The sequence below is a fragment of the Myotis yumanensis genome, unplaced genomic scaffold (genome assembly GCF_028538775.1).
Source record: "Myotis yumanensis isolate MYYU_CA2020_CCGP unplaced genomic scaffold, mMyoYum1.0.hap1 SCAF_1, whole genome shotgun sequence".
Lineage (NCBI taxonomy): Eukaryota > Metazoa > Chordata > Mammalia > Chiroptera > Vespertilionidae > Myotis > Myotis yumanensis.
The window spans coordinates 120,495,132-120,507,395 of NW_027223752.1; the positions used below are offsets into that span (position 1 = coordinate 120,495,132).

The window sequence follows — 12,264 nt, forward strand, 5'->3', positions numbered from 1 at the left end:
TGAACCTCTTGATTTGCATGATTTTGTGGGGTTTGCTGGGTCAAATGAATAATGAGTCATTTTCAGATGTCACCACAGGCCACTTATGGGAAGAGCTGGGTGAATTGTTAAAGTTAATACTATATGGTTCACAAATGAAGTTGTGAGGTTCCCCTTAAATTTTTAAAATTTAAGTGAAATAGATGCTGTAGGCAAAAAAATAATAATAATTCTAGCCCGGTCAGTGTGGCTTGGTGGTTGAGCGTTGACCCATGAACCAAGAGGTTGCTGGTTTGATTCCCGGTCAGGTCACATGCCCAGGTTGTGGGCTCAATCCCCAGTGGGAGGCGTGCAGAAGGCAGCTGATCAATGATTCTCTCTCATCATCTCTCTTATCATGTTTCTCTCTTTCCCTCCCCTTCCTCTCTGAAAACAATAAAAAAATTTTTAATGCTGTAGCGTGTAAAGAAGAGATTGTCAGTTAGTATATCAGTGTATCCTTTTTTAAAAACTCTTTTGAAGTCTTAATAAAGATCATGTTTAATAAACTTTCCTACATCAATAGTATCAGAATTTCCTGTTGTTTTGCCAGTGAGCCTCAAATAAGTGAAGTGGCTAGTCATGTTTAAAAAAGATACCAAAGTAAATTCCAGTGGGAGAAAAGAACCCATCAGTAAAATTGCAAGACAAATGGCAACTCTGATAAAAAGAAATGCTTATGTAAACAAGGTGTGTTTTTTTCACCCATCAAATTAATAGATAATGTGTGTTCAATCTCATTCAATAAATGTTTGAGTGCACAGCATGGGAATTCCCAACAGGAGTCCTAACAATGTACTTACTCTTTGACTCAGCAATTCTACTTTTAGGAATTTATATTTTAAAAAATCATATGTATATACTAAGGATATTCAAGAAGATATTTATAATAACAAGAAAACTGAAGATAATTTTAAATACCCAACAATATAAAATAACAATCTGGTGTTTATACAGTGAGATATTCTGCAGATACTTTAAGTTCTAAGGCAAATCCTGATGAAATTTTTACTAAAATACATTACATTTTTAGATTATTTTGTGGAGAGCTATCATCTTTACCACAGTGAGTCTTCGTGTCCATGAATGTGGACTATAATTATGTAAGACTTTGTATTCTTCCATTTTCCTCTAAAGTCTTACCTGTCTTATCTATTCCTACTTAAAATTTTTATTACTTTTTATAATAAAGTGGCATATTTTTAGAACTTTCACTTCCTAGTTTTTAGTTGCTGGTATGTGGGAAGACAGTTTTCATATTCTAATAATAGGTAGTCTTACTGAATTTTTAAAATATTTCATCTGTATACAGTCACATTGCTTGCAAATGAAGGCTTTTCTTCCTTCTAATCCTAATATCTGTTATGCTTTTCTTATATTTTTTGCACTGGCTTGAACATCAGTTTACAGTATTGCATAGAGGTAATAATAGTGTGCATCTTTGTTAATTACATTTAAGGGGACTGTAGCTAAGGTTGTTACCATGTTGTCTTAGGGGTTGTTGATAGATGTCCTTTATGAAGAGTTATCCTATATAATAAAAGAGAAACGTAAATTGACCGTCCCTCTGCTACGCTCACCAGCCAATCAGGAGTGAGTATACAAATTAACCCGACAAAGATGGCGGGTTAATTTGCATATACAGGCGCCAGGCGGAGAGCAGAGCAGGAGAGCCAGTGGAGAGTGGAGTGGCTTGGGGAACTTGGCTCCCCAAGCCGCCAGACGGAGAGCAGAGAGGGAGAGCTGGTGGCTTGGAGGACTTGGCAGAGTGGGAGGCCATGGGATGGAGACAGAGCAAGAAGGGAAAACCAAGAGTATGGGGAGCACCAGAAATTCTGGGAATAGTAGTTCTGGTGGCAGCCCCAGGATGGGAGCACCAGGAATGCTGGGAATTGTAGTTCTGGTGGCAGACGTATCTCCTAGACCAGTGGTTCTCAAACTTCCTAATGCCGCGACCCTTTAATACAGTTCTTCATGTTGTGGTGACCCCCAACCATAAAATTATTTTCATTGCTACTTCATAACTGTAATTTTGCTACTGTTATGAATCGTAATGTAAATATCTGATATGCAGGATGTATTTAGGCGACCCCTGTGAAAGGGTCATTCGACCCCCCAAAGGGGTCGCAACCCACAGGTTGAGAACCGCTGTTGACACTAGAGCAAAGTGAGCCTGGAGCAAGTTACTGTTGTGTTGGGGGATGGAGGGAAAGCAAAGGTGAGAGACATAAGTAAAATCAGAGTGTCTAGGAAAAATTAAAGGGAAGATATCCTAAAATTTCCAGGAAATCTCCACCAATGAAGCAAAGAAAAGAAAAATGCCTCTATTATTCTGTGAGCAACAAACCAAACTGAGTTGGGGTCTCAGACAATTCGCTAATATGATTGCAAAGACAGACAGAAACTCCCAGATTGGAGAGGGCTCCCAAATTGGAGAGGGTGCAGGTCAGGCTGAGGGATCCCCACACTCCCCAGTGCACGAATATTGTGCACAGGGCCTCTAGTTTTTAATGAAGAATTAAATTTTATTGAATGCTTTTTCTGCATGTATTATTTTTACTCTCTTAATCAGTTAATGTGGTAAATTACTTGAGAATATCGATTAAATTGCCCTCTAATTTCTTATACTGTCTTTGTGTGGTTTTGGTATGGTTATACCAGTTTCATAAAATAAGTTTGGGACTTTTTCCTCTTTTCTACTCTCTAGAACTTGTATAAAATGGAGGTTGTTTGTATCTTGAAATTTAATAATATTTACTTATAAAACTGCCTAATATTTAGGGCTATGAAGATAGGTTTTTTTAAGTACTAAATTTCTTTAGTGATAATAGGTCCATGCAGGTTTCCTGTTTTTTTCAGTTGATTATCCTAAGTTACATTTTCCAGGAAACTGTTCTTTTATCAAGTTTCCCATTTCTTGGTTCAATTTATTAGTAATACTAGGGGCCCGGTGCACGAAATTCGTTCATGGGCGGGGTGTGTGTCCCTCAGCCTGGCCTGCACCCTCTCCAATCTGGGACCCCTTGGGGGATGTCCGACTGCCCGTTTAGGGATCGGGCCTAAACCAGCAGTTGGACATCCCTCTCACAATCCAGGACTGCTTGTGGCTCCTAACCGCTCACCTGCCTGCCCGCCTGATTGCCCCTAATTGCTCCCCTGCCTGCCTGATCACCCCCAACTGCCCTCCCCTGCCAGCCTGATGGCCCCCAACTGTCCTCCCCTGCAAGCCTGGTCACCCCCAACTGCCCTCCCCTGCCGGCCTGGTTGCTCCCAGCTGCCCTCTCCTGCAGGCCTGATCGCCCACAACTGCCCTCCCCTGCTGGCCATCTTGTGATGACGTGAGGGTGGCCATCTTGTGAAAACGTTGCATGAGGGCGTGACGCCACCTAGGCTTTTATTATATAGGACTAGGGGCCGGGTGCACGAAATTCGTGCACTGGAGGGGAGGTTCCCTCAGCCCAGCCTGCCCCCTCTCACAGACTGGGAGCCCTCTGTGGGAGGCGACCGGGCTGATCAGGGTAAGACACCAGCCCCATTATCCCGCTGCTGCAGCCACTTCCAGCCACCGCAGCCGCCAAGGGGTTTTCATCAACATGGACTCCAGTCCCTTCACCATGAAAAAATGACAACTTTCTTTAGGCATTTTCAAGATGTGTCTTTCATAGGATATGACCTTTCTTTTTTTCTTTTTATCCTCACCTGAGGATATATTTCCATTGATTTTTAGAGAGTGTAGAAGAGAGAGGGAGAGACAGAGAGAAACATCAATGTGAGAGGGACACTTTGATTGGTTGCCTCCTGCATGAACTGTGACCTGGGCCCCAGCCAGGGAGGAGCCTGCAACCTAGGTACATGCCCTTGATCATAATCGAACCCGGACCCTGCAGTCGGCAGGCCGAGGCTCTATCCACTGAGCCAAACCGGCTAGGGCAGGACATGACATTTTTTTAAAAATATATATTTTATTGATTTTTTACAGAGAGGAAGGGATAGTTAGAAACATTAATGAGAGAGAAATCGATCAGCTGCCTCCTGCAAACCCCCTACTGGGGATGTGCCCGCAACCAAGGTACATTCCCTTGATTGGAATCGAACCTGGGACCCTTCAGTCTGTAGGCTGACACTCTATCCACTGAGCCAAACCGATTAGGGCAGGATATGATATTTCTTAGCCCCTCCAGCAGCCGACCTTTGTTTTTTCCTCCAGGAGTGTGGTGGAAAACCCTAGATCACCTTCTTGGATTCATAACCCAAGTTACCAAGAACTCTGCAAGTGGCGGCGTACAGGGAGCTTAGCCAATGAGCGGTCAGAAAAGGTGTTTACGCTTGAACTGATTTGGCTCAGTGGATAGAGCGTCAGCCTGCAGACTGAAGGGTTCCAAGTTTGGTTCCTGTTAAGGCCATGTACCTTTATTGGGGGCACATCCCTAGTGGGGAGTGTGCAGGAGGCAGCTGATCGTTCTCATTGATGTTTCCGACTGTCTATCCCTCTCCCCTCTTCTCTGTAAAAAAATCAATAAAATGTGTTTTTTTTTTTAAAAAGGTGTTTCCTCTGCAGCTCATGCACAGAGGACCTCCTTTGTTGTGTTCACTGGGCTAGGGGCGTGTCCCTACCGCCGGGGAGGGCACACCCCCAAGGCCAACAGCCAGCCCCGCATGTTGTGAGCACCGGGCTTCGGGGCGTGTGGAGACCACAGGCCACGTGCGCAGCGACCGCCAGGTCTCCACACGCCCCTGAGGCTGGCAGCCACCCTCACACGTTGTGGGCGCCAGGCTTGGGGCTGTGCAGAGACCCCGGGCTGTGCGCGTGGCTGCCACCGGGTCTCCGCATGCCCCCGAGGCCGGCAGCCAGCCCCACGCATTGTGGGCGCTGGGCTGGAGGTCTTGGCGCCGGCGCACGTGCAAGCGGCCATGGGGCAGGAACATCCACTTGGCGCCTGCGCCCATGGGCCCGGAGTGGCCGGGGGCGTTTTGGGACCCCTGCTGCTCAGGGCCTATGCGCAGGCCTACAGGCTAGGAGCGGCCTGGGTCCCAAGGATGTTCCCAGGACGCAGGCTGTTCAGCGCCTGTGTATGCAAATTAACCCGCCATCTTTATTGGGTTAATTTGCATACTCCTGCTTGGCTGGTGAGTGTAGCGAAGGGATGGTCAATTTACACGTTTCTCTTTTATTATATAGGACTAGAGGCCCGGTGCACAAAAATTTGTGCACTCGGGGGTAGAGGGTCCCTCAGCCCGGCCTGTGCCCTCTCACAGTCTGGGACCTCTCAGGGGTGATCACTTGCTGGCTTAGGCCTGCTCCCTGGGGGATTGGGCCTAAGATGGCAATCAAACATCCCTCTGGCAGCCCGGCAGCCCTCGGGAGATGTCCACTTGCCAGCGGGGAGCAGACCTAAGCTGCAGTCAGACATCCTTAGCACTGCTGAGGAGGCAGGAGAGGCTCCCACCACCACCGCTGTACTGGCAGCCATCAGCCTGGCTTGTGGCTGAGCAGAGCTCCCCCCTGTGAGAGCGCACTGACCACCAGAGGGCAGCTCCTGCATTGAGCATCTGCCCCCTGGTGGTCAGTGTGTGTCATAATGACTAGTCTTTCCCAGTCTTTCTGCTGTTAGGGTCAGTTTGCATATTACCCTTTTACTATATAGGATAGAGGCCTGGTGCATGGGTGGGGGCCGGCTGGTTTGCTCTGAAGGGTGTCCCGGATCAGGGTGGGGGTCCAGCTTGGGTGCCTGGCCAGCCTGGGTGAGGGGCTGATGGCTGTTTGCAGCTGGTCACACCCCCTTCAGGTTGGGGGTCCCACTGGGGTGCCTGGCCAGCCTGGATGACAGGCTGATGGCTGTTTGCAGCTGGTCACACCCCCTTCAGGGTGGGGGTCCCCACTGGGGTGCCTGGCCAGTCTGGGTGAGGAGCTGAGGGCCATTTTCAGGCTTGCGGGCGACTTAAGCTCCCAGCCGCTTTTTTTTTTCTTTCTTTTTTTTTTTTTTTTTTTTTTTTTTTTTTTTTTTTTATTTTCCTCTTAAAGTATTACAAAGGGTATTACATAAGTATCCTTCCCCCCCCCCCCCCCGCCCTTGACAAACCACTACCCTCCCTTACCCCCCAGTGTCTTATGTCCATTAGTTATGCTTATATGCATGCATACAAGTCCTTCGGTTGATCTCTTACTCCCCTCCCTCCTGCCCCCCAACCCTCCCTGGCCTTCCCACTGCAGTTTGACAATCAGTTTGAGGCAGCTCTGCCTCTGTATCTATTATTGTTCAAAAGTTTGTAATGGTCTTTATTATCCATGAATGAGTGAGATCATGTGGTATTTTTCCTTCATTGACTGGCTTGTTTCACTTAGCATAATGCTCTCCAGTTCCATCCATGATGTTGCAAATGGTAGGAGTTCCTTCTTTTTAACAGCAGCATAGTATTCCATCGTGTAGATGTACCACAGTTTTCTAATCCATTCATCTACTGATGGGCACTTAGGCTGTTTCCAGATCTTAGCTATGGTGAATTGTGCTGCTATGAACATCTGGGTGCATATATCCTTTCTGATTGGTGTTTCTGGTTTCTTGGGATATATTCCTAGTAGTGGGATCACAGGGTCAAATGGGAGTTCCATTTCCAATTTTTTGAGGAACCTCCATACTGCCTTCCATAGTGGCTGCACCAGTCTGCATTCCCACCAGCAGTGCACAAGTGTTCCTTTTTCTCCACATCCTCTCCAGCACTTGTCGTTTGTTGATTTGTTGATGATGGCCATTCTGACAGGTGTGAGATGGTACCTCATTGTTGTTTTGATTTGCATCTCTCGGATGATTAGTGACTTTGAGCATGTTTTCATATGTCTCTTGGCTTTCTGAATGTCCTCTTTTGAAAGGTGTCTATTTAGATCCTTTGCCCATTTTTTGATTGGATTGTTTATCTTCTTTTTGTTAAGTTGTATGAGTTCCCTATAAATTTTGGAGATTAAGCCCTTATCAGATATGACGTTGGCAAATATGTTTTCCCACGAGGTGGGTTTTCTTGTTGTTTTGTTGATGGTTTCTTTTGCTGTGCAGAAGCTTTTTATTTTGATGTAGTCCCATTTGTTCAGTTTCTCGTTAGTTTCAACTGCCCTAGGAGCTGTATCAGTGAAGAAATTGTTTTGGCATATGTCTGAGATTTTGTTGCCTTTGTATTCTTCTAGAATTTTTATGGTTTCCTGTCGTACATTTAAGTCCTTTATCCATTTTGAGTTTATTCTTGTGTATGGTGTAAGTTGGTGGTCTAGTTTCATTTTCTTGCATATGTCTGTCCAATTTTCCCAACACCATTTATTGAAGAGACTATCTTGGCTCCATTGTATGTTCATGCCTCCTTTGTCAAAAATTAATTGAGCATATTGGTTCGGGCTAATTTCTGGACTCTCTATTCTATTCCACTGATCTATATGTCTGTTCTTGTGCCAGTACCAGGCAGTTTTGAGAACAGTGGCTTTGTAATACAGCTTGATATCTGGCATTGAGATCCCACCTACTTTGTTCTTTCTCAGGATCGTTGCAGCTATTCGGGGTCTTTTTTTATTCCAGATGAATTTTTGGAGAGTTCGTTCTAGATCTTTGAAGAAGGCCATTGGTATTTTAATGGGAAGTGCGTTGAATGTATAGATTGCTTTGGGTAGTATGGACATTTTAATGATGTTGATTCTACCAATCCAAGAACATGGTATGTTCTTCCATCTGTTTATGTCTTCCTCTATCTCTTTTTTCAACGTCCTGTAGTTTTCTGAGTAGAGGTCTTTAACCTCTTTAGTTAAGTTTATTCCTAGGTATCTTAATTTTTTTGGTGCGATGGTAAATGGGATTGTTTTTCTGATCTCCCTTTCTGAAAGTTCACTGTTGGTGTATAGAAATGCCTCAGATTTCTTGGGGTTAATTTTGTATCCTGCTACATTGCCAAATTCATGTATTAAGTCTAGTAGCTTTTTGATGGAGTCTCTAGGGTTTTGTATGTATAATATCATGTCATCTGCAAATAAGGACAGTTTTACTTCCTCTTTTCCAATTTGGATGCCTTTTATTCCTTCTTCTTGCCTAATTGCAATGGCTAATACTTCCAGTACTATGTTGAACAGGAGTGGTGAGAGTGGGCATCCCTGTCTTGTTCCTGTTCTTAGGGGAAATGGTGTTAGTTTTTGTCCATTGAGTATGATGTTGGCAGTGGGCCTGTCATATATGGCTTTTATTATGTTGAGGTATGATCCTTCTATTCCCACCTTTCTGAGAGTTTTTATCAAAAATGGGTGTTGGATTTTGTCGAATGCTTTTTCTGCATCAATTGATATGACCATGTGGTTTTTTTCTTTCAATTTGTTTATGTGATGTATCACATTTATTGATTTACGGATGTTGTACCATCCTTGCATCTCTGGGATGAATCCTACTTGGTCATGGTGTATGATCCTTCTGATGTACTGCTGGATCCGATTTGCTAAGATTTTGTTGAGGATTTTGGCATCTATGTTCATGAGGGATATTGGCCTGTAATTCTCTTTCATTGTGATGTCTTTACCTGGTTTTGGTATTAGGGTGATGCTGGCTTCATAGAATGAGCTTGGAAGCGTTCCTTCCTCTTGAATTTTTTGTAGTAGTCTGAGGAGGGTAGGTTTTAGTTCTTCCTTGAATGTTTGGTAGAACTCCCCTGTGAAGCCGTCTGGCCCTGGGCTTTTGTTTGCTGGAAGCTTTCTGATGACTGCTTCAATTTCTTCCATAGTTATTGGCCTATTGAGGTTTTTAGATTCTTCCTGATTGAGTTTTGGAATGTTGTATTTTTCTAGGAATTTGTCCATTTCCTCCAGGTTGTCCAGTTTGTTGGAGTAGAGTTGCTCGTAGTATTGTTTAACAATCATTTGTATTTCTGTGGGGTCTGTTGTTATTTCGCCTCTATCATTTCTGATTTGGTTTATTTGGGACCTCTCTCTTTGCTTCTTGGTGAGCCTGGCTAGGGGTTTGTCAATCTTGTTTATCCTTTCAAAGAACCAGCTCTTGGTTTCATTGATTTTCTGTATTGTTTTTTTGGTCTCTATTTCATTGATTTCTGCTCTAATCTTTATTATCTCCTTCCTTCTGCTCACTCTGGGGTTTTCTTGTTGCTCTCTTTCTAATTCTTTGAGTTGTAGAGTTAGATGATTGACTACCATTTTTTCTTGTTTTTTGAGATAGGCCTGTAGAGCTATAAACTTCCCTCTCAGGACTGCTTTCATTGTGTCCCAGAGGTTTTGGATTGTTGTGTTTTCATTGTCATTAGTGTCCAGGATGTTTTTAATTTCTTCTTTGATGTCATCGGTAACCCAATCAATATTTAATAACATGCTATTCAGCTTCCAAGTGTTTGAGTATTTTGGGTTGTTTTTATTGTAGTTTATTTCTAACATTATGCCATCGTGGTCTGTGAAGAAGCTTTTTATGATTTCAATCTTCTTGAATTTGTGGAGACTTTGCTTGTGACCCAATATGTGGTCTATTTTTGAATATGTCCCATGAGCACCTGAGAGGAATGTATATTCCGCAGCTGTGGGGTGAAGTGTTCTGAAGATGTCAATTAAGTCCATCTGATCTAGTGAGTCATTTAGGATTGCTGTTTCTTTGCTGAGTTTTTGTCTAGCGGATTTATCCAGTGATGTCAGTGGTGTATTAAAGTCCCCTACTATGATTGTATTGTTGTCGATCTCTCCCCTGATATCTTCCAGAAGTTTTCTTATGTATGTGGGTGCTCCTGCATTGGGTGCATATATGTTTACCAGGGTTATATCTTCTTGTTGTATTGATCCCTTTAGTATTATGAAGTGGCCTTCCTTATCTCTGGTTATGGCCTTCACTTTGAGATGTACTTTGTCAGATATAAGTATTGCTACCCCAGCTTTCTTTTCCTTTCCATTTGCGTGAAAGATATTTTTCCATCCCTTCACTTTCAGTCTGTGTGAGTCCCTTCTAATGAGGTGGGTCTCTTGTAGACAGCAGATGTATGGGTCATGTTTTTTTATCCATTCAGCCACTCGATGTCTTTTGGTTGGAGCATTTAGTCCATTTACATTTAAAGTTATTATTGAAAGGTATTTGTTTGTAGCCATTTCTTTTTGTGTGTGTGTGTGTGGCTGTTTTCTTTCTGAGCTTGATATTTCTTCTTTTTACACCAGTCCCTTTAGCATTTCTTGCATGGCTGGCTTGGTGGTGATAAACTCCCTTAGCCCTTTTTTGTCTGTGAAGCTTCTTATTTCCCCTTCAATTTTGAATGATAGCCTTGCTGGATAGAGTATTCTTGGATTCAGTCCTTTGCTTTGCATCACTTTGTAGATTTCCGTCCATTCTTTTCTGGCCTGATGTGTTTCTGTTGAGAAATCATTTGATAATCTAATGGGAGATCCCTTGTATGTTACTTTCCGTCTCTCTCTTGCAGCCTGTAAGATTCTCTCTTTATCCTGAACATTTGCCATGGTAATTATGATGTGTCTTGGTGTGGGTCTTTTCGGGTTCACCTTGTTTGGGACTCTCTGGGCTTGTGTGACTTTTTTCTTCCCCACCTCAGGGAAGTTTTCTGATATTATTTCTTCGAATAGGTTTTCTAATCCATGTTCATCTTTCTGTTGTTCTGGCACCCCTATTATTCGTATGTTGTTTCGTTTCATGTTGTCCCAAAGCTCCCTTAGGCTCTCCTCCTGTCTTTTAATTTTTTTCTCCATTTGCCGTACAGTTTGAGTGTGTTTTGCTTCCTTGTCTTCTAATTCACTAATTCGGTCCTCCGCTTCTCCCAGTCTACTGTTGATACTTTCAATGGAGTTTTTTATTGAAGCTATGTCACTCTTCATTTCTTCTTGGGACTTACTTAAGTTGTTGATTTTTTCATCTGTTTCTTCTAGCTTCTTGCATAAGTAGTTGAGTTTTTCATCTGTTTCTTCTTGCTTCTTGAACATGTGGTGCATGTACTCTAGGAACCTTATTCTGAATTCTTTTTCCGTCATGTTGCATATCTCTGTCTCACTTAGCTGCTTTTCTGGCGAGTCCTCCTTTTCTTTCCTTTGGGGGTTTCTTTGCCTACCCATGTTTGATCTCGCTGACATATGTAGATGTTGAGGTGTTCAGTGGCTGCTCCCTGGGTGGCAGGGGCTCCTTGGGTTGTGGTTGCTGCTCAGACGGTTGCGGTAGCAGCTGCTTTCCAGTTGGCAGCAGCTCCTCTGGTGGGTGTTGTTCACAGCTGTGTTGGCTCTTCTGGCTGGTGGGGGGAGGCTTCACGTACAGTTGCTGTTCCACAGACAGAGGGTGTGGTGATCAGGAGGCTGTGGTGATCAGGAGGCTGCGGTGATCAGGGGGCTGCTGTTGCTTGGATCTGCTGCGTTGATTTAAAGGCACAAAATACAACAGAGCAAGGCACAACGTACCAGGCACTGAACACAAGTATATTCACAATATTAATAACTCCAAATAAAGGTGACCACCCGAATTAAGAGAATTAGGGGGTAAGGGAGAAAGAAGAGAAGAAGATAAAAGAGAGAACAGAAAAGAAAAATAAGAAAAAAACAAACAAAAAAGGAGTGCAAAAATAGAATTGGGAAAAAAGAGAGCGAAAAAAGAGAATGAAGTAGAAGTGGGGAAGAGACTCCCCGTATGAGGAGCAAACTCCAATAGAACTGCCAGTAATCTCAACAAATTCCAGCAACAGATCCCTGGAGATGAATGCAAACTACAAACCACCAATAATATCCAGAGGGGTAAGGGAAAACAGAAGCACAAAAATAGCTGGGGTGGGGTGGGGGAGGGAAGGGAAAAACCAGCAGAAAAAAAAAAGAAAAAGAAAAAGAAAAAGAAAAACAACCTCACAACCAGTCCTAAAAAAGAAGAAAAAACACAAAACAAAACAAACAAACAAATTGAAAAAAAAAAAAAAAAAGCCCAATATATTCAACAATCAAGAAAACAATAGAAAGATAAGAGAGAAAAAAAAAATGGTTGGAAAGTGAAGAAGGATAAAGAATAGGTGTATAAGGATTTAGAGCAGTAGATTGGAAATAGGATATATAAGTAGGGTGGAATTAGACAGGGGGTAAAAAGAGGGAATTGGGAAAGTCTGGAGCAGGAATAGGGTAAGAGAAACAGGACACCAAAAGGGGAAAAGTAAGGAAGAGGGTTTTAGCAAAGAGGTGGAATTGAGATAGGGAAAATTAATGCTAAAGGAACGATGAAAATAGAATGGAGAACACTAATCCCAAAAGAAAATAAAGAG

The 12,264-nt window shown here is 43.2% G+C and overlaps 1 protein-coding gene across 4 annotated transcripts in view; it reads left to right on the forward strand.

The window, feature by feature from the left end:
- The window catches only part of NEMF (nuclear export mediator factor), a 79,947-nt gene that overhangs the window by 60,000 nt on the left and 7,683 nt on the right, over positions 1–12,264 (forward strand). The window lies entirely within an intron of this gene.